Source organism: Rattus norvegicus, chromosome 17 (assembly GCF_036323735.1).
Source record: "Rattus norvegicus strain BN/NHsdMcwi chromosome 17, GRCr8, whole genome shotgun sequence".
Taxonomy (NCBI): domain Eukaryota; kingdom Metazoa; phylum Chordata; class Mammalia; order Rodentia; family Muridae; genus Rattus; species Rattus norvegicus.
In genome coordinates this window covers 90,064,169-90,084,472 of record NC_086035.1, presented here as the reverse complement: position 1 = coordinate 90,084,472, position 20,304 = coordinate 90,064,169, and the positions used below count along the sequence as shown (strand labels likewise).

Here is a 20,304-nt window from a genome sequence, read left to right as displayed (position 1 = left end):
TGCGGGCGTGTGCGTGCACACTGCGCCCATCACCAGAAGCCCCAATATTTATGTTTTAATTATTAGTCTTACATATCAGTGTGGATTAGTTAGCTCCCATAACATTTGCTTCCCTATGCACATTATCTTGGAAAGGAGGTAAATTTTGACACAGGAATAACTAGAGGTTGGTAGAAGCTTGAATGTTCTGGTATTGTGCAGTTTATGCTTGTTTGTGAGTGAAACTACTGTGGAATGGAGGAGGTGGTACATACTTGTAACCCAACACTCAGGAGGCTGAAGCAGGAAGATCACAATTTTCAGATCACAAGTTTGAGACTAGCCTGGCCTACATAGCAAGACTTCATTAAAAAAAAAAAAAACAAAACAAAACAAAAAAAAACTAAAGAAACTTTAAAAATAGTAGTGTTTTGAAAGATATACTGTCATTATGTTGACTAAGACTGGCCTCAGACTTCTGGGCCCAGCCAACTTCCTGTAGCTATAGGTATGTGTGTATTCACAGGTGCTTGTTTAGCCACCATCCGTTGTTCTCTTTCCCCCCTCTGCTTCCTGTTTTCTTCTTCTTGTTTTCTTTCCTTTCCTCCTTTTCTTCCTCTCGATTTTCCATTTTCCTCTTTCTGGCCACAAGTAAGGTTCAGTTGCTAGTAATGACTGAAGTAAACGCTAGCTCTTCAGATTCCAGTACTAAATCCCTTTTAATTCTGAATTGGTTCCTTTCTGTAAAATGTTTCTGTTAAAAAGAATGGAAGAAGACAGTAATTGGAGACAATACTAAGGCCAATACATATTTATTGTTCATTGACCTTGGATGCTCAGAACTCTTACATGCTTTGGCATAGAATTGGCACCAAACCTACATATATACTCTTGTATGTATTGTGTGCACTCACCTCTAGATCACTTGTGATGCTAAGTACAATTTAAGTTCTGTGTAAATGTTTTTAAAGAAAGTACATTTATTATTTGCGGGTCTGTACACATGTGCCACTGTTTGTATATGTGTAGATCAGAGTGTAACTTGTAGGAGTTGACTCTCTTTCCACCATATGGTTTCTGGAGATTGAACTCAAAGTTACCAAGGTTTAGAGGCAAGCAGTTTCTGCCCCTAAATTCTTATGTTTTCACACAGTAGTTTTTAGAGAAGAGTGACAATAAAGTCTGTGCAGGACATTAGATCAGCAGTAGGTTTACTACATGATTGTTGAACCGCACAGATACAGAGAACCAGTCTTAATTGATCTGTTTATTGAGTGTCTATTCTACTGTAGTCTTTTCTACTTTATATTAATCCTTATAAGCTGTCTATCATAGGGAGTGTCTTCATATTAAGACACAGAAAAGTTAAATATATTTTGCTTGGCTATACATTTAATGATTGGCAGATTCCTTAGCTGTGACAGACTCTATGGGTGGGTGGAGTAGTTTGCATATCACACAGTTTTCATGAGAATCTAGACCTCAGATTAGTTCAGGAATGTTCTTAGAGTAAGTAGACCTGTTGGACAAGTATGGGAACCTAACAGCTCTGGCACCATTCTTTTGAAAATACATTTTAAGTTCTAAGCTGTGAACAGGAGAGCAGCAGGTAGGTTTGTACTCTGGAGCTTTGCCAGGAAGTCTCAGGTCGGCTTTTCTCTGAGTTTAGCAGTTAAGAGTGCAGACTGCTCTTCCAGAGGACACAAACTTGATTCCCAGCTCCATATCAGGAAGCTTACAACCACTTGTAACTCCAGCTCCAGGGAGATCTGATGCCTCTGACTCGTGTAGGCACCTACATTCATGTGCATGTGCCCAACACACAGCCGCACATACATACATATGATTTAAAACAATAAAAATAAATCTTAGCCAGGTATGGTGGTACATGATTTTAATTCCAGCACTAGGGAGGCAGAGGCAGGCAGATCTCTTATGAGTTTGAAGCCAGCCTGGTTAACATAGCAGGTTCTAGGCCTCCATGGCTACATAGTAAAATCGTCCGTCCGTCTGTCTGTCTGTTTTCTGCCCACCCACCCTTCCTTCTACATACACACAGTCGAATTACAAATGGAAAAGACATTCGTTTTAATATAAGCTTCCAAATGATATATCTAGCCCTAAAATATTCTCAGTAATTTTCTTTGAGAATATTACTATGGAGAACTGATGTGGCTTTTTTTTTTCTTCTGTGGAGGAAACATTTATTTTTGCTCAAGGTTTTGATCTGTAGCAGTATTACTTTTGTGCCTATGATGAGGCAGCACATTTGAGTGGAGATTATGTAGTATGTAGGAGAAGAAAACCAACTCATGATGGCTGGGCATATGAGTCAGGGTTCTGTAGACAAAGAGAGCCGGTAGCACGAATATAAATTACAAAGGAATACATGAGATTGGTGTACACAGTCTGAGCTGGGCTGTGCAGCAATGTCTGCCTGTATTCTGGAGAAGCTTCACACTCAGCTGCTCAGTCCACAGGGGGCTGCTTCTGCAGCCTCAGTACTGAAAACCTGGTGGATTCTTGAAGAGCAGTAAGTGGTTTCAGCTTGCTGGAAGGTCGAAGAGACTGTGGCTTCCATAGCACAGGTGGCAGGAGCAGAGCAGTGAGGAGCTAAGATGGGCTCCTCTCAGACTTACTTCTGTGTAGCTGGGTTACTGCTGGAGGCTCTATCCATTTTAGGGAGAGTCTTTTCCCTCAGTCAGTAGGATTTTCTTTTCAAAGTACATCATTGAAAGGAAAAATACCAGTGATATAAAAGAAATAGTTAATTTGATAGTATATCACATACAACAGTATTCACATACAACAGACTGTGGGATTGTTTTTTAGTGGTACCACTCTGTTGATTGACTCAAATAAATAAATATATTTATTCTGTTGATTTTCTCCATTTATTAAAATTTTCAGAGTTTATTAGAAGTGTATCCATGTTCATAAGGAGATCTGAAAGCAAACAGAACATCTTAAGAGAGGTAATGTGTTTTTGTGGCTAAGTGTTCCCTGATGTGATGGCCCTGGTGTGATGGCTAGTTCCTGTAATCCTGTGGTATGAGGATCACCAGGAGTTCATGGCAGTCTGCTGCGGCACAGAATAATCCAAGTTAGCCTAGTCTAGAATGAGACCCTGACTCAGATAAACGCCAGAGAAATTAGCTGCAAAACTAAGTTCCTTCTTTCAGCTCTCCACCTCTTCCTTCCTCCTTTCTCCTTTTCTTCCCTTTGTGTAGCCAAGGCTGGTCTCTAACTGGTAAGTAGTTGAGGATGACCTTCCTGCTCCTATCTTCCAAGCTCTGGAATTAAGAACCACTGTGCTATTGTGCCTGATTCTTCACAACTGTGTTGTCCTTCCACTTGTTCCTGTACTCTTTCCCCAAACTACCACTAGTTCATCTTACAGGTCTTATTTATTTACTTTTTCATTGTGGGTGCATATGTTTGTGTTGGGAGGGACAGATAGAGATGAATAGATGGATGCATGCAGATGCCACAGTGCCCATTTGGAAGTCACATAGCCTTTGAGGGTTGGCCCGCTTCTTTTATTGTGGTCCAATGATTAACCTGGGTTTCAGGTTATTAAGCTTTCACTGTCCAGCAGTTTCTCTGCTGAACCATATTTCAGCATCTTTCCACCCCTATTAATTCTTCTTAAATTACTTCAGTAATTCCTTTCACTTTATTTAGTATGTTTTGAGACTCAGGCTGTGTAGCTCAGGCTGACCTGAAACTTATGGCAACATTTCCCCTTTATCCTCCTGAGTATTGGGACTGTAGTGTGAAACACCACGCCTGCTTGCTTGCTTGCTTGCTTGCTTTCTCTTTCTTTCTTTCTTCCTTTCTTTCTTCCTTCCTTCCTTCCTTCCTTCCTTCCTTCCTTCCTTCCTTCCTCCTTCCCTTCCCTTCCCTTCCCTTCCCTTCCCTTCCCTTCCCTTCCCTTCCCTCCCTCCCTCCCTCCCTCCCTCCCCCCCCCCCCTCTCTCTCTCTCTCTCTCTCTCTCTCTCTCTCTTCTTTCTTTCTTTCTTTCTTTCTTTCTTTCTTTCTTTCTTTCTTTCTTTCTGGAATATACTGCACCAGTATGAGGAGAGGCGGCACTGGAGAATGTCTCCCAGCTGACTCACTAAGTGAGTCACTTGAAAAAAGCAATCTGTTGGAATTGTGGCCTGTTCAACAAGAGGGAAAGCATGCCTGGTACTGGAAACCTAGCCAACTACCCAGAGCTAGTGAAGTCACGGATCTCAGAAGAGAACCTACAACCAACTGCCACTTCTCAACCAGCATAATCCTTAACTACATTCTACATAGTTTTTCATAGTATATTTTGATCGTATTATTTTCCTTCTTCCAACTCCTCCCAGGTCTTTCTTAACTCTTGACCAATGTGTGCATGAGAACACAAGTAAAACCCACAAAAGCAGCAACCCCAAAGCAGAAAGAAGCAAAGCAAAACAGAGTGAACATAAAAATGGAGTCCGTTTTGGTTTTGTGTTGGTCAGTTACTCCTGGGCATGAGGCCTGCCCTGGAGTGTGGTTGTTACACCCCCAGTTGCACTTCATTGTCGGAACCTGATTTCCTTTTCCCAGTAGGTATCAGTTGCAGACAGTTTCTTGATTTAGAGTGGGACCTTCTCTGCTGATCCTTTGTCTGGTTTGAGGTTGTGCAGGTTTTGTTCCAGACACAGTTGTGTCCTGTTGTGTCTGGAAAATGATATTTATGACTTGGAGTCATCTGCCACCTCTAGCTTGTATGGTCTTTCCACCTCCTCTTTTAAATAGCTGTATTTTGCATAGATACATTTTTTTTAAAGTTATTTACTTTATCTGAGTACACCAGAAGAGGGCATCAGATCTCATTACAGATGGTTGTAAGCCACCATGTGGTTGCTGGGAATTGAACACAGGACCTCTGGAAGAGCAGTCAGTGCTCTTAACCACTGAGCTCTCTCTCCAGCTCTTGCATAGATATATTTTAAATATTGATCTTTATGCCTCACCTGTTATCTACGTTCTCTCTGCAACAGAGGGGGACCATTACAGAAAATGACCACACACACACACACACACACACACACACACACACACACACACACTCACTCTAAAGGGTTGTGAAGCTCAGTCCTCTAACTATTACATCTACAACACAACTCCTGCACCTAAGGCTTAGAGATCATTGCTGAAGAGTGAGTGGAAAAGATTGTAAGAGCCAGAGGGTCAGGAAGTTGGATGTGGGATGGTCTCCTAGAAATTATAGAAGCTACACTCATGAGGTCTCACCAGCATAATTTCAGAAGCATGACGTGAAAAAGGACTATACGAGTAGATATGCTAATGTGGAAAGGGGAAAGCCCACAATGTCTCAACTCTAGACAAATAACTGCAGGCAACTAAGGAATTCGGAGAAGTAGTCTTCCCCAGAGAAGTGTCCCTTCCCCTACCTAATTGTTCATCAAATACGAAAAGGTCAGTCCTGAAAACTCACATACAAGTAACATTATATGAACTGAACAGGTTGAATTTATGTGCTTAGGAATACACACAGGCACATAGACACATTCAAACAATTAAAGAAAAAGAGGCCATGAATTTGAAAGAGAGCAAGGTGTGGGTGTGTGCCTGAGAGGGTTGGCAGGAGAAAGGGCTGGAAATGAAACAGTGGGGATCTCAAAGGGAAGAAAAAGCAGCAACCTGTTTCTGTGTTTGGGCCAATCCCAACCATTTCTTTGGACCAGTCACAGCCTTGTCCCTTAGCATTAATTATAGTCTTTGAGGCTTGGATTTTAGGCCCTCTGTAGTCTCACCTCTTAGCATCAGTCAGAGTATTACCTCTAGTGCGGACAGCACTCTCTCTCTGGCCAAGGTGGTGATAGTTGCAGGGGTATCTAGAGTTCCTCAAAACATGGGATAACAAAAGTCTGGTACCAGCTATTTCCGACAGCTTTGTGGAGCTGCAGTCATAGCATGATTATTTCAAGGGTTCCAGGGGTAGAGGATAGTCCAGACAGCTAGTGCCAGCATACAGGTTCACATCTGACTCAGAAGTAAACTTATTTATTTATTTATTTGGTCCTTTGCAGACAAAGTTGTTCTTGAACTTGCAGTGTAGCTGAGGATGGTCTTGAAATCATGTCTTCCTGTTACCTTTCAAGTGCTGGGATTATAGGAGAGCATTTATTGAATTCTGGCTTCTATTAAATTTTTAAAAATATTTTGTGTTTTTATGTGAATGAATGTTTTGTCCGCATCTGTGTCTGCATAACAGAAACCTGCCTGATGCCCAGTGATGCCAGAAAAGGTGCCAGATTCCCCTGGAACTGGAATTATGAATAGTTGTGAACCATTATGTGGGTGCTGGGTACTGAATCTGGGTCCTCTGCAAGAGCAATAATTGGACTAAATTGCTAGGTATCTTTCCAGTTCCCTACCCCACTCACACCTTAAATTTACCTCTTCTATATTGCATTAGCTGTTGATTAGACACTTGCTATAGCTTTCCAATTATGCATTTATCATCTTCACACATATTCCTTTGACCGATTATCCCCCTGTTGCAATACTGTGGTACTTTCAAAGTAGAAATCTGTGCTTAGGGGTGAGAGCACTTGTTGCTAAGCCTGATGACCTGAGTTGATCTTTGGGATCCATGTGGTACGAGGAAAGAATTTACTCACCAGTTCTCTGATTTTTTTTCTTCTTCTCACATTTGCACCACGGGAATGCATACAAACAAATAAATATTAAAAAAAATGAGTGAGGAAATTTTCATTATGGGGATAAGGGATACATGAATACACAGCAGCACACACATATACAACAACAAAACTAAAACCCCTCATTTCAAATAGATAAGGAAGTAGTAAGATGGGAGCTAGAAAACTAGGATTTGGAAGAAGGGGCTTCTTTAGCTACAAGGGTTAGTATTACTCTTTGAAAATGGCTTCTTTCTATCTACATGCTTTTATGTGTTTTGTCTGAGAGTGTGCAGTGCCTGCAGAGGCTAGAGAGGGCACTGGAGTCTGCGGAACTAGGAGTTGGAGGTGGTTGTGAGCTGCCTAATGTAGGTGCTGGGAACAGAACTTGTGTCCTTTGAAAGAGCAGCAGTGCCCTTAGCCACAGTCATTTCTGCAACCTCTGTGAAAAGAATGCTCACACAGATTTGCAGGGCATCCTAGTTGCCTGATTTTTGAAAATCTAAGGAAAACAAATGGAACTGTTAGGAAATGAGAAACATTTTTATAAGACTTATAAAGACTTACAACGTGGCTGGAGAGTAGTTTGTGAGAGGGAGACAAATAAATCAGAGAAAGAATCAGGAGCCAGTTTGTGGGTCATAGGAAGGAAGCTGGAATTACTTTTTTTTAATTTGATGGGGTGAGTTTATTAAGGGAGTACTTTATTCAGTTTTCCTTTTTAAGGATAGGATCTCACTGTGTAGTCCTGGCTGACCTCAGATTCACAAAGATCTGCCTGTCTCTGCTTCTTGAGTGCTGGGATTCAAGGTGTGTGCCTCCATTGTGCTGGGCTTCACTGACTTCTTAGAGGATTAGGCTCCTCAGTGGGAAGGGAGAGCAGAGTCAGCAGCCATGGGGCGAGTATAAGCAGCTGGTAAGTATGATACCGAGAATTAGAGCAGGTGTATGTGTTGAAGACACAGTGGGAAGGGTATGTTGGATTGCACATGGTGTAAGAGAACGGGATCTAAGTATGATGCCTTCTTTAAGTACCACTCTGTTCCCTTAACCATGCTAGCAGATGGTTGGGCCCTGGGAGTGGGTTGCAGGGAGAAGAATATGAAGCTGTCTGTTTTGGTTATGTAAAGTGTGAGATGTCTATTAAGCATATGGGCCAGTTGGTCATGCTGGAGCTCAGAAAAAACTATATACAATGTGAAAAATACCATATTCACTAATATTACCAAGGTCTCATTGGAAAAAAATTAAATATTGAAAACCTTTAAAACTCAAGTTGATAAATGTATTTTCCCATTTTTTTTAAAATTTGCTTCAGAGTTCAAGTTTTATTTATTGATGATAAGTCTTGTTGGTTATTTTCCTTAAATGATGAGCTTTGTACTCATCCACAGGGTACTGTCTGCCAGTACTCAAGCCTGAAAGCAGTAGTTGGTGTGTCAGTTTTTAAAAAAGTAAAAACGACATATAAAAATGGTCTCAGTTTAGAAATTAGTTGTAGAGCTGCTTTTTCCTTAAAGGTAGCCATCATACATAGGATGTAACAAAGGCAATTTTCATGTATCTCCAGCCTGGAGTTTGCTGTGTAGAACAAGCAGAACTCACAGAAATCCATCTGCCTCAGCCTCCTAAGTGCTGGATTGGAAAGCTGAAGGCCAACTTGAGTTGCGTAGGGAGAACAAGTCGGGAAAAAAAAAGTTTGATCTTGTGAACAATTTCTTTTTCCTGAAGTAGACCACACTAAAGAATCTTTGTTGATTTAGTAAGCTTAATAATTTCCTCTATGGTAATGGGAGCCTGAATTTTAAATATCACAATATACTTGTTATATACTTACATATTGAGTGTCTCTGACTAAAGTAGATTGGGTGATCTCATAAAACATTTAGTTACTTGTGCATGCATCTTCCTGGCATAGTACATAATATGTATTATTTTAATAATTGTATGTAGAGGGAAAGGAGATGGTTAAGAGCATTAGCACGTGGTGCTCTTTTGGAGGACCCAAGTTTGGTTCCTAGCACCCACATTGAGTGGCTCATAATCACCTACACGCCTATAGAGGCTCCAATCACCTATAATCCCCAGCTCCAGGGAATCCAGCATTATTCTTTTGGCTTCTGAGGGCATCTGCACATATGTACATACTTACACACATGTGTATGATTAAAAAAAGTGAGGAGCTGGAGAGATGGCTCAGTGGTTGTACTAGAGTACTAGATGCTCTTCCAAAGTACCAGAGTTTATATCCCAGCACCCATGCCACATGGCCCACAACTGCCTATAATTCTAGTTCCAAAAAGATCTGACACCCTCTTCAGGCCTTGGTGGATATCCCCTCACACGTAGCAGACATTCAAATTAACACACATAAATAAAAATAGTAAATCTTAAAAAAAAAATCTTTGAATAGGTATTTAGATCCAGATCCTTTCTGTTCTGTATATTTAATTGTTGATGAAACAGATGAGTTTTAAGACTTTCCTGTATCTGTTTTCTAGAGTCCGTCTGTCTCTACCAGTGTGTAGGTACATGGTTGCTTTTAGGCTGTTGTTCAAAATAATTTTTAGGAAAGAGTAAAAAATAGCTTTTTACTCTAAAATGTGACAGTCATTTTAAATTAGAAAATGTTTCAGATTGAATTTAAAGAGATCTTGTTGGGCTGGATAGATGGCTCAGCAGTCGTGAACACTCCTTTTTTCTTGTAGAAGATCTTGTAGAAGATCAGCACCCATATGGTGGCTCATGACCACTGCAATTTTAGATCTAGGAGAATCTAATGACCTTCAGGCCTCCACTGGCACCAGGTATACATGTGGCACATATACATGTAGGCAAAGCACTCAATGCATAATTTGAATACCTCTCCAGAAACCTAAATCTGTTGTTGGAGGCCAGTGAGGTAAAAGTATTTCCTCTGAAGCCCAAATTTTGTCCCCAGGGTCCATGTAGTGAAGGAGACAGCCAGTGGTCACAGCCTCTCTCATAGCTTGTCCTTTGACTGCCACACATTTTTTTTTTTCTTTTCTTTTTTTTCAGAGCTGGGGACCGAACCCAGGGCCTTGCGCTTGCTAGGCAAGTGCTCTACCACTGAGCTAAATCCCCAACCCCGACTGCCACACATTTTAACACCCATTGATAAATGTTAAAGAAAAAAGAAGTTCATTGTTTATGCCATGTTATAAATCTCCCTATTTAGAACACATACACATGTACACACATACACATACATACACATATATATCTACCATACTAATAATATACTAAATAAACTAAAATAATAAATAATGTACAAAAATAGAAGTGACTATATGAAAAAAAGAAAATGAGATTTTTTTTTTTTTTTTTTTTTTTTTTTTTTGGTTTTAGCAGTTTGGCATTCTCCTTACCCTTTATTTGACAGGGTCTCATTAGGTTAATCTCTCAATTGTATTTTTTCCCTGGTCAACCTAATTCCTTTAATTAGGAATTTCCAAAGCTATAGGCATGGCAAATTGTCCCCTGCCTTTCTCTTCCTATCAGTGTGAGGGAGCTCAGTTAGGTTCCTGAGGCCATGTATAGGGCAGGGTGCTCCCTGTTACTTGACATCCTTCTTTGGGTGGTGGTTGTTCCTTGGGCCACACTTCTAGCTGCAGTTTACAGCATGGTGTGCAGGTGAGTGTAGTACTTGCTGCAGACCATCTTTCCTAGGTATATGTGCTTCAGGGCAAGCTGTCACAGGGAAGGCCAGGGAATGTCACTGTTCAGACAGTGCACTGCACGTAGGGTAAAAACTCTTATGGATGTGGGTGGGACACAGTACTGCCATCTTCCAGCTGTTGGATGGTGAACATTGGGTGGGCTTGAACTCAAGAACTATATGGTCTTGTGAGTCAGGGGCTTCTCAAAGACTTGCATCTTGTTTGTTGGTGGGCTGCCCTGTTGAAGAGAAAGAACTAGGCTCACTTCTTGATCCTTTTGTCCTGACCTCCCAAATGCTAGGATTACAGGTCTATGCCTCCATGTCTGGCTTCTTCTTTTTATGTACATCTATTACTTTTGTTAAAGGCTTTGGATGAGTACATTTTTTTGTCAAAACATGTCATTTTTAAAAGGTTTGATAAATCTGTTTTGTTTTTTCAACTCCCAAGTTCCATTAAAGTTTATAATATTCAAATTTATTGAATTGTGGGAATTTGTCTTCCTAGTTTGTCCTGTGATGTTTTAATTGTTTTTGAGTATTCATAGAGTGCCATAAATATCCCAAAGGAACCTGGCAAACTTTTGTATGATCTCAAGTTAGAATCACAGTTTGAAAATTAATGCTTAGTAAAATGAAATGTGTCTGTAACAATCTTTTTAATGTGCTTCACAGCAGGAATATATTAGTTATTTGTTCAGTAATTCAGCAACTTAAAAAACCGCACTCACATTCTGTGTAGGGAGGGCGGGAGAGAAGATCAGAGGACAACCTTCGAGAGTCAGTTCTTTCCTTCTACCACATGGGTCCTTCGGATCAAACACAGGTCATTAGGTTTACTGAGCATTTTACTGACATTTTTGGTTTCAAAGCTTTTTATTTTTTATTCTGGTTTTGTGTTGTCCAGGCTGGCCCTGAACACCTGATTCTTTTGCCTCCATCTTCCAAGTGCTGGATCACAGATGTGTGTTGGGTACCAGTGTGCCCAACTTGTTTAATTGGTTGTTTTGGAGACAAGGTCTCATTAGTTTGCAGATTGGCCTTGAAGTCCTAGTCTCAAGTAATCCTTTTACCTTAGGCTTATCTGTGGAATTAAAGTTGCTAGCCACTTTCTACTTTCTACTTTCTATTATGCATTCCAGTGGTTTTGTCTATAAGATGTAATCACTCTCTTCAAATCTTTCTCACTAATCAAATAAATCATGAAATATAATAAATGATATAGAGAAAACACATTGACCCGACAGTTCCTCTACTGAGCTTGGTATGTCAAAGAAGAAGTTATTAGGCTGGAGATCTGAAAAATGTTAATCAGGAAAGCTGGGGTTGGGGGTGCAGATAGTGGTATGTATAAAGACCAAAGGTATGTAGAAACAGTGATTTTTTTTTTAACAGTTTATAATCTTGTGTACTTAAGACTACACAAACTAGGGGAACAGTCTATAAAGAGGTTGTAGGAACCAAATCCAGCAAGACTTTTTCAAGCCATAGTACTGATTTTGGCTTTTTTGCCCCTGGGGCTGATGAAAAGGCACTGAAAGTTTTAAACAATGAGATGACTAAACAAAGAGACACATTAATCCCATACTTGGGAAGCTGAGGTTGAGGTCTTGACCACAAGAGACCCTATCTCAAAAAGGGGAGGTGGGGTCTGTGAGCTGGCTCAGGTGTTAAAAGTGAGTGCTACTTTTATAGAGGACCCAAGTTTGGTTCCCAGTACCTATGTCATGTGCCTCACAGATGCTTGTAACTCCAGATTCGCATGCACATACTAACAAATACATACACATAATTAAAATAAGTTGGGCGGAGGGTTGGTTCAGAGATTAAGAGCACTGGCTGTTCCTTCAAAGGACCCAGGTTCAGTTCCCAGCCTGCACGTGACAGATCACAACTGTTTGTATCCTTAGTTCCAGGGGATCCAACATACACCATCACACATACATACAAGGAGGCACAACTCCAATGTACAGAAAACAAGAAAATAAATCATAAATAAAATTAAATTGAAACAACAATTGGAAAATAAAGATTACTTTTGCCTTGTGATGGCATGGAGGCTCACACATTTCAGTACTTTCAGTACTCAGGAGCTGAGGCAGCAGTATTGCTGCAAGTTCGAGGTTAGTTGGGGCTTATAGTTTTAGGCCACAGAGCTACAAGATTTAGGGCTACAGAGCAAGAGATCCCATTTCAACCCCCACCCTCCTAAAACAGCTCTGAGCCTCTCAAAACCAAACTAAGGTTACATTTAAGAGCCAAGAACAGAGTAGGAGGAAGTTTGCTTGAGCTGTACTTTGGAGAACTCTAGAAGAGATCACTAAGAAGGTTGGTTTGGAGGTGATAGTCCTAAGCAGAGGTGTAATTCTGGCATCAGCATGGTAGGCTGAGACCTCCTGGTTTTCTATTCTAGAAAGAAGAATGCTTGACACTGTTGAGTTGTGTTGAACTGGTGGTTAGAGGGAGATTCATTAAACAATAATTACTAGTTGCCTACTCTGTGGAAGGCTCTCACTTCTAGATAATCATGTGGTATTATGGTGCCTGTGTTATATAGCTGTTTAGACATTATTGGTTGATGGAAATATCTAAGAAAATGGAAGTTGGTTTATAGTGAGTATATGCACACAGGCACATACCCGTCCTCACTCATACCTTTTGATGTTTTGTTTTAAAACATGGTCTCATGTAGCCCAGGTCTGGCTTTGAACTCCTGATCTTTCTGTTCCAGCCATTGATGAAAGACATGGGTCCTCTGAAGAGAAACTCAGAGATGCCTGGGCATAGTAGTATACACCTGCATTCCTAGTACTAAGGATTCTGAGGTAGGAAGATTGAGAATTTCAGGCCAGCTTAGGCTATATAGCAGACCCTGTTCAAAAATCACTCTATCCCTACAAACAAACAAAAACAACAGAGAAAGCTCAAGGATGGTGTATTTTTCCTATATTCATTCTCTACCATCATAAAGCAATTATGCCTGCAAAAGGCAATTTGCACTCATAGAAGTGAATCTGTAAGACCCCTCTTTCTCAACCATTAATGCACAGTTGGTTTCTGATACTTTCCAGCTTTCACTCCTCCACAGTGGGATTGATTGGCAGAACAGTGGGTTGAAGAATAGGAATAAGGTTTGACTATTAGCTGGCTGTGTGGGCAGAAGTGGGGAGAGGGAGGGAAGAGAGAAAAAGGACTCCAGGGTCTCTCTCTGTATACCATTGTGGCATGAGGTTAAGCTGTACAGTCTTTGTCTTAATGTTAATTTGGATGCTTTTTCAGAACTTTTCTGTTATAGATCCCTGGCATTTTTATATCTCTAGTATTTTTACAAATATTTTTAAGATATACATGTTTTCCATATAGTTAAAAACTATCCCCTTTTGAAAGGAACTTCCAGAGTATTCTAAAGACCCGTAGTACAGTGTCTGGAGGAGTTATCTCAGCAAGTTTAGCTGTCTTGAATTTAAAAGTTGAGAGAAAAAGAATGTTTGAAAAGCAACGGATGCAGATTGTAGGAGCAACGTGGCAGAAGGTGTGTTTGTGAGACTTGAAGATACTTGCAGATGCAAGGGAGGGGAATGGAGTTGAGGTCTGAGGCAAAAATACATCTTAGCTGCTAACACTAAGCTGTAGAAAATTAGTCCTGTGTTTCCCATAGAAGTTACACTTTATTTTTAAAAACTATGTTTTTTTTTAAGGTGTATGTGCACACTTGTGCGAGTCTATGCACATATGTATGTACAGGAACATGAGAAGGCTAGAAGAGGGTATTGAATCCCTTAGAGCTGGAGTTGTAGGTTGTTGTGAGGGACCTGACATGAATGCTTGGGTCCAAACTCTGGTTCTCATGATTGAGCAGCAAATACTTTTTTGTTGTTTTGAGGCAAGGCTTCTATGTACAGTCCTGGCTGTCCTATAACTTGTTCTGGAAACCAAACTCAGAGATCCCCTACTTCTCCCTCCTGAGTGCTGGTTAAAGGGCATGTACCGCCCGCCACCAGATGGGGAGCAGCAAACACTTCTAACCAACCTGCTTTATCTTTTGTTTTTGGGAGACAGAGCCTCATGTAGCTCAGGCTGGTATGGAACTTTCTGATGAGCTTAGAAGTTTCCTGTTGACTTAATTTTTCATTTCCTACTTTTGATATGTGTTCTTTAACCTCCCTTCTAGCCCACCACCCACCAGAGGTAGTGAAAAGAAAGGTTATTAGGATATGGGGGAAGTGGACCTATTTAGAAATTGTTCTTTGGAGCAAATCTTATCTGTGTTGTCAGGAAATCAGTAGTTCAGTTCACAGGAATCAGGAGCAGCAGCTTGATCCACTCACAGACATTAATTACTACACCAGCAGTCCAGTTCAGTAGTGCCGGGATGGCAAACACAAATCCAATGCCCAGAGAAGTTCTCTGCCGGGCCTTGGAGCATTACAAGCTAGCTGTGCTAGCCTGTTCATTCCTATTTATACTCCCTCCAAACATCAGTGTCCTCCTACTGATCTTGCCTTACCACGTGAGTGGTAACTTGGGGATTTTCACTATCAGGCACTTATTTTTAATAAAGTTGAATATTTCTTCCACCCATCCTATGTGTTGATTGATCTCACTCTGCCAATTGTACCCGATGCCTCAGAAGCTGCAAGAAGCCACCAGAACACCACCAGAAGTTGGTTGTTGTGCTTCTTCTTACGAAGTCACAACAAACGATGACCATTAAGGAATGGCAAGGTGTACCAATACCATTCAGTGTCGTCCACCATCCATCTGTTGGGTCCTCCTTACCATCATGAGTCTGCTTAAGCAAAACATCCTTTCACCTGTGTCTGCTTCAGGAACACACGTGTCTGCCCCAGCAAAACATCATCTGACAAAACTGATTTAAGTTTTCGCTTTATTTTCCTGCCTCTGTCTCCCAAGTGATGGGGAGGGGATCACGGGTCTTGCACCACCATGATAGCTCTATGCATTACATGTAGCACCTGTAAAACTGACTTTTCTTTTATTTATGTTTTGGTCCTTCATACAGATTTACCTTGGCATAACTAACAAAACCATCAAATTAACTGAATAAATGTAAGAGAATTTTAGATTCAAATAAACTACTTTTAAACGAGCCAATTATTTTAACTTGGGGATTTTCACTATCAGGCACTTATTTTTAATAAAGTTGAATATTTCTTCCACCCATCCTATTTTCTTGCTTCCGCATTCCCATGTACGTCCCTATACCCCCAAAAGAAGAAAGGCAGCATGGTGTTATCTCACAGGTTTTTGTTTTGAATGAAGAGGTATAGTGTGTGCTATGAAACAAACGTGATGTTTTTACATCAGAGGTTTTAGGAAAAGATTTATATTTGTTCAAAATGTTTTTTCATTTTTATTTCTTTCTAAAATTTTCTTTTCCTTATTATTTTCAAGACAGTCTCATGGAACCCTGGCTAGCTTTAAACTTTAATAGCCAGTGGTAATCTTGAATTTTTTTTAGCTTCCTGTCTTCACTTCTCAAATGCTAGGGTTACAGTATGTAACCTCACAGTGGTTTCTTAAATGTTTTTACCATATTGATCAATGTAATTATTATTAATTTTTTTATGAGACTGAATTTTACTATGTAGTCCTGACTGATGTGAATTCACTATATAGATTAGGCAGGCTTCAAACTCAGGTCTGCCTGCATCTGCCCCTGCACCCCCAAGCTCTGGGATCATCATAAATTAGTTCAACATTGGGCTCTTATTTCCATGATTCCATAAAAATTAAGTAACAAGCTTTATCATTCATTATCACACGCATTTGATCCCAGAGCTTGGGATTTGGTAACTCTAGCTGACTGTGGGAAACCATCTGCAGTGGTCTAGCTGAGTCTTCTTGTGCACCCAGAGCTAGCTTCCCAGGGGAATATTGGTATCTCTCAGGAGCTAGCAAGAGATTTTTCTCCATAACTTTGACCTTTAATATCCCAGACTGCCATTTTTAAGCTTCAGAGTCAGCTGCCTCATTTTTCCTGGCTTACCGGATCATCTCCCTTCTTGTTCTGAGCAATGAATTACTTCTATAATTCTGCTTGGGTAGTGTCATTCCCTGTTTGCGTGGGAGGGGTAGATCAGGGACAAATAAATAAGTTCCATGGGTCTCTGGTCTGACTGTAAATGCCAAAGTGTTACAGCTCTTAGAGAAAGGAGGAGGTTTGGATGGCCTGCACAGGGCAGGTAGCCAGGGTCCTGGATCTTGTCTGCTACTGTAGCAGTAGCAGCAGCGACAGCAGTGCTGGTGGCATGAGCCTGGCCAGCCAAGCAAGTCCAAGGTTCAGTGCTGAATGCTTTGGAGAGAGAACTCTTCACTAAGTGTTACACCTTAGTAAAAACAGCCACTGTCGGATGATCCTTGGTAAAACAACTTACGGACTTTATTCCACGTGGATAGTGACTTCATAAACATTTAGAAGTCATGTAGGATTTAGGGTAGATGTTTACTGTTGGCTCAGTTTGGGATATTACTGACACTCTGTTTGCATGGGGAAGGACTCTAGGTGTTTTCCTTATGTAACTGATTGCCATGGTTTTCTCAGTGAGGTATTGTGATTCAGTGTTCCAGAACAGATACAGGACTGTATAGGGAGCGGCTTGACTCCTGCTGATCTCAAATCTCAGAGATTCCTGGGTCTGAACTCACTCAACCTTAACATTTTTTTGTGCCTGTCTGGTAACAGGGTCCCACATGCCTCTCTTTAGTAGGAGAAAGGAGGGCCCTCTGACTTGGACTGTGTTCCTAGAAGAGTTCCTATGGTAGCCAGCAGTTCCTATGCTGCTTGTGTGTGCCTTTCTTTCTCCTTATTTTTTTCCTGCTTCTGATATAGGTTATAGAATACTACAGTAGCTACCTGAGCCAAATCATTTAGTGGCTTGCTTGGCTCAACAGTCAAATTTTTGAAGACTGTTTTGAATATCAGGGACTGACTGAGTAAAAATGTTATCCTTTGAGGGTTCTTCTTTCTGTGATCTCATCTTTATGTTAAACTTTTTCTTTTTCTTTCTTTTTTTTTTTTTTTTTTTTGGTTCTTTTTTTCAGAGCTGGGGACCGAACCCAGGGCCTTGCGCTTCCTAGGCAAGCGCTCTACCACTGAGCTAAATCCCCAACCCCTATGTTAAACTCTTTCGTGGCCCAACCTCTATAGGAAAGCCACAGGGGTCTCTTCTCTTTCTCCTGGCAGATAGTAGTAATTTGTGAATGATTTAAAGGCTTAGCTTTGGTCTCCCTGAGAGACTCTAAGATAGAATAGAGATAATGCCTTCTATTCTGGATCCCAATCTGTCATTAAGGCCTCCTTTAGGGACTTGTATAGGGACCACCGGCTGGCCAGTTAGGGATCAGTATTTCTCCCTTTCCCCCTGTTTATTTAGTTTTGTTTCCTATTACCTTTTGTTTCTCAGATGGGGTCAGAATTTGTCCCAAGTAACATTACCTCTTTCCTTGCCAAACCATGGAGCTGGGTAATTTGTTCAGAAGTCCTGCCTCATCTTCATTAGTTCTGGCAAGACTCATATTTATTCAAGAGCATGTGATAGTTACGACTTTAAAAATTATTATTTACTTGCGTGTGTGTACATTTAACAAGGGAATTCCACAGCATGTCTATATGGAGGCCAGAGGGACAGCATGAAGGATCCATTCTCACCTTCCATAGTAGGTGCTAGGGATCCAAAACAGGTTGGTAGGCTTGGCAGTGTATGTCCGTCAGTAGGATTCCTTTCTCTCACATCCTTCCTGGTGTGTGTTGTTAGTTTTCTAAATATTTATTGACTATTTCTGTTTCTTATTTTTATCTTTAATTAGCATATATTTTATAATAGTCTCGTGACATTTTTGTACATGTATATTTTTTTAAACATATTCATCCCCACCCTTATTTGTTTCCCTCCCTCCCATTGCTGTTGACTCATTTCTTCCCAGCTTGGCTGGCCCAGTCCTGGGCAGTGATCATGCTGCTATGAGCTCAGTCTAACAGCCCTGTCATGCTTGGAAGACAACTTTCCATAGCACTCCGCCCCATCTACCCGCTCCATTACTATCCAGTGAGCACATCTAGACTTGCCAGTCAGTAGTTGTCAACAACCAGCCTCGGCTTGGAGAGGGCTTCTGAGGAAAGGGTGTTTGGGAGAGACAAAAACAAATGCCTCGAAGTCAAATCTTGGGTTGAAGCTGGGAACCCATGTTCTGCTCCAGACAGTTTTGCAGACTGCTTTGCAGTCTCTTTGTTCTGCTTTCTTTCTCTCTGATTTGGTTTCTCTGGAGATCTTTAGATAACTGCCTCTCTATGTTCTGCTCAAGACAGTTCTCCAGGCAGTTCTTTCTTGGTATTCTTAAAAAAAAAAAAAAATCCTCTGGATAGCTCATTTCTTGTGGATCATAAGCCCAGTCTTTTACTTTACACATCAATCTAGTCATTTACTCCAGGTTACCTTTTGATTTTCCTATGAATCAGCATCCTATGACCCTAGCCTCTTAATTCTTAGGAGAAAGCAAGCACACATTTCTTTTTAACATTGCAAAGGAATTCAGAGATCTGCCTGCCTCTGTTAAGCACTGACAGTAAACTTGCTGGGTGGGACCTGGTCTTGAAATTACCATTTCTACCACACACCTAGGTTTAACTTTGTTCAGGCCCAGTCTGACCTTGAATTCTGGAATCTGACTACCTTTGTAAGTATAAGCAAACAAAAAAAATTAGCTGGGTGGGATTTTCTTTTTTTCTTTTTTTTTTTTTTTCTTTTTTTCAAGATTTATTTATTATATATGAGTACACTGCCGCTGTCCTCAGACACACCAGAAGAGGGCATCTGATCCCATTACAGATGGTTGTGAGCCATCATGTGGTTGCTGGGGTTTGAACGCAGGACTTCTGGAAGAGCAGTCAGTGCTCTTAACCACTGAGCCATTTCTCCAGACCGGGGTGGGATTTTCTGCAACCACCATTCCTTAAATCTCTTTTTAACTTTTCCTGAGTATCTTTCTGACAAATTGGCTCATGGCACAGCTGCTTTTGTTCCTTTAGATTCATGAAGCCCCTCATCATTTTATTGTATCCTTATATTTTTTATAGTTGAGAAATTATCTATTTTTGAAACCATGGTTTTAGAATTCTTTTTCACAGAATTCAACCCCACAGGGTTGTCCTGAAGATCCCAGTGGTTCCAATTTTGCTGAGACATTAGCCACAACTTCGCCTTCCGGGCTCATGCTGTCTCTGACTGTCATGGAGTCATTAATATTAACAGATTCCTTGAAGGAGGAACGTAAAATATGTACATCATTAAACAAACAACCCTTACACCCACCGCAGCCATGGACACTGGAGGACACGCCTGTTGTCCCTGTCCCTGGGGGCAGGAACCATGTCATTCTGTCCCTACAAAGGCCATGTGGGACCTGGCAAATAGAAGTAGTGTAGTAGTCAGTCCATGCTAAGTACTTGACGGTTGATAATGGTACTTGTTCTGGATTTTTTTTTTTTTTTTTTTTTTTTTTTTGTCAACTTGACATGTTAAGAGTTACCTGGAAAGGGGAACGTCAATTGAGAAAGGCCTCCTCCATCAGACTGTCAGTAGGAATGCTTGGATTTAATTTTCTTTGTATTAATGCTCTAGCTATGACTTTGAATACTGCATTGAAACAGTGGCAAGAATGGGCACAGTTACCTGTTCTTGATGTAGTTTTTCCCATTTAGCATGCTTGTTATAAGTAGTATGAACCTTTTATTTTAGCTAGTTACCAAAGGTTCTAGGAAGTTACGCCTTTGTTTTTTTATTTCTAGGATTAAAAAAAAAAGTCTTATATTTCATGTGTATGAGTGTTCACCTGGCTGTATGTTGACAGTGTGTGCCTTGTGCCCACAGAGGCCGGAGAAGGGAGTCATGTCCTCTGGAACTGGGTGGAGTTACAGATAACAACCCTATGGTTGCAGGGAAA

The 20,304-nt window shown here is 40.8% G+C and overlaps 1 protein-coding gene across 11 annotated transcripts in view; it reads left to right on the top strand.

Moving 5' to 3' along the window:
• Window positions 1-20,304, top strand: part of Abi1 (abl-interactor 1) — an 81,086-nt gene that overhangs the window by 3,530 nt on the left and 57,252 nt on the right. Inside the window, exon 1 of one of the 11 annotated variants that reach the window (XM_039096103.2) lies at window positions 5,070-19,038. The exons of the other annotated variants lie outside the window; for them this stretch is intronic. The gene's annotated coding sequence lies outside the window, so the exon portion shown is untranslated. Of the gene's footprint in view, window positions 1-5,069; window positions 19,039-20,304 lie in introns of those variants that run through there. 11 annotated transcript variants of the gene reach the window in all.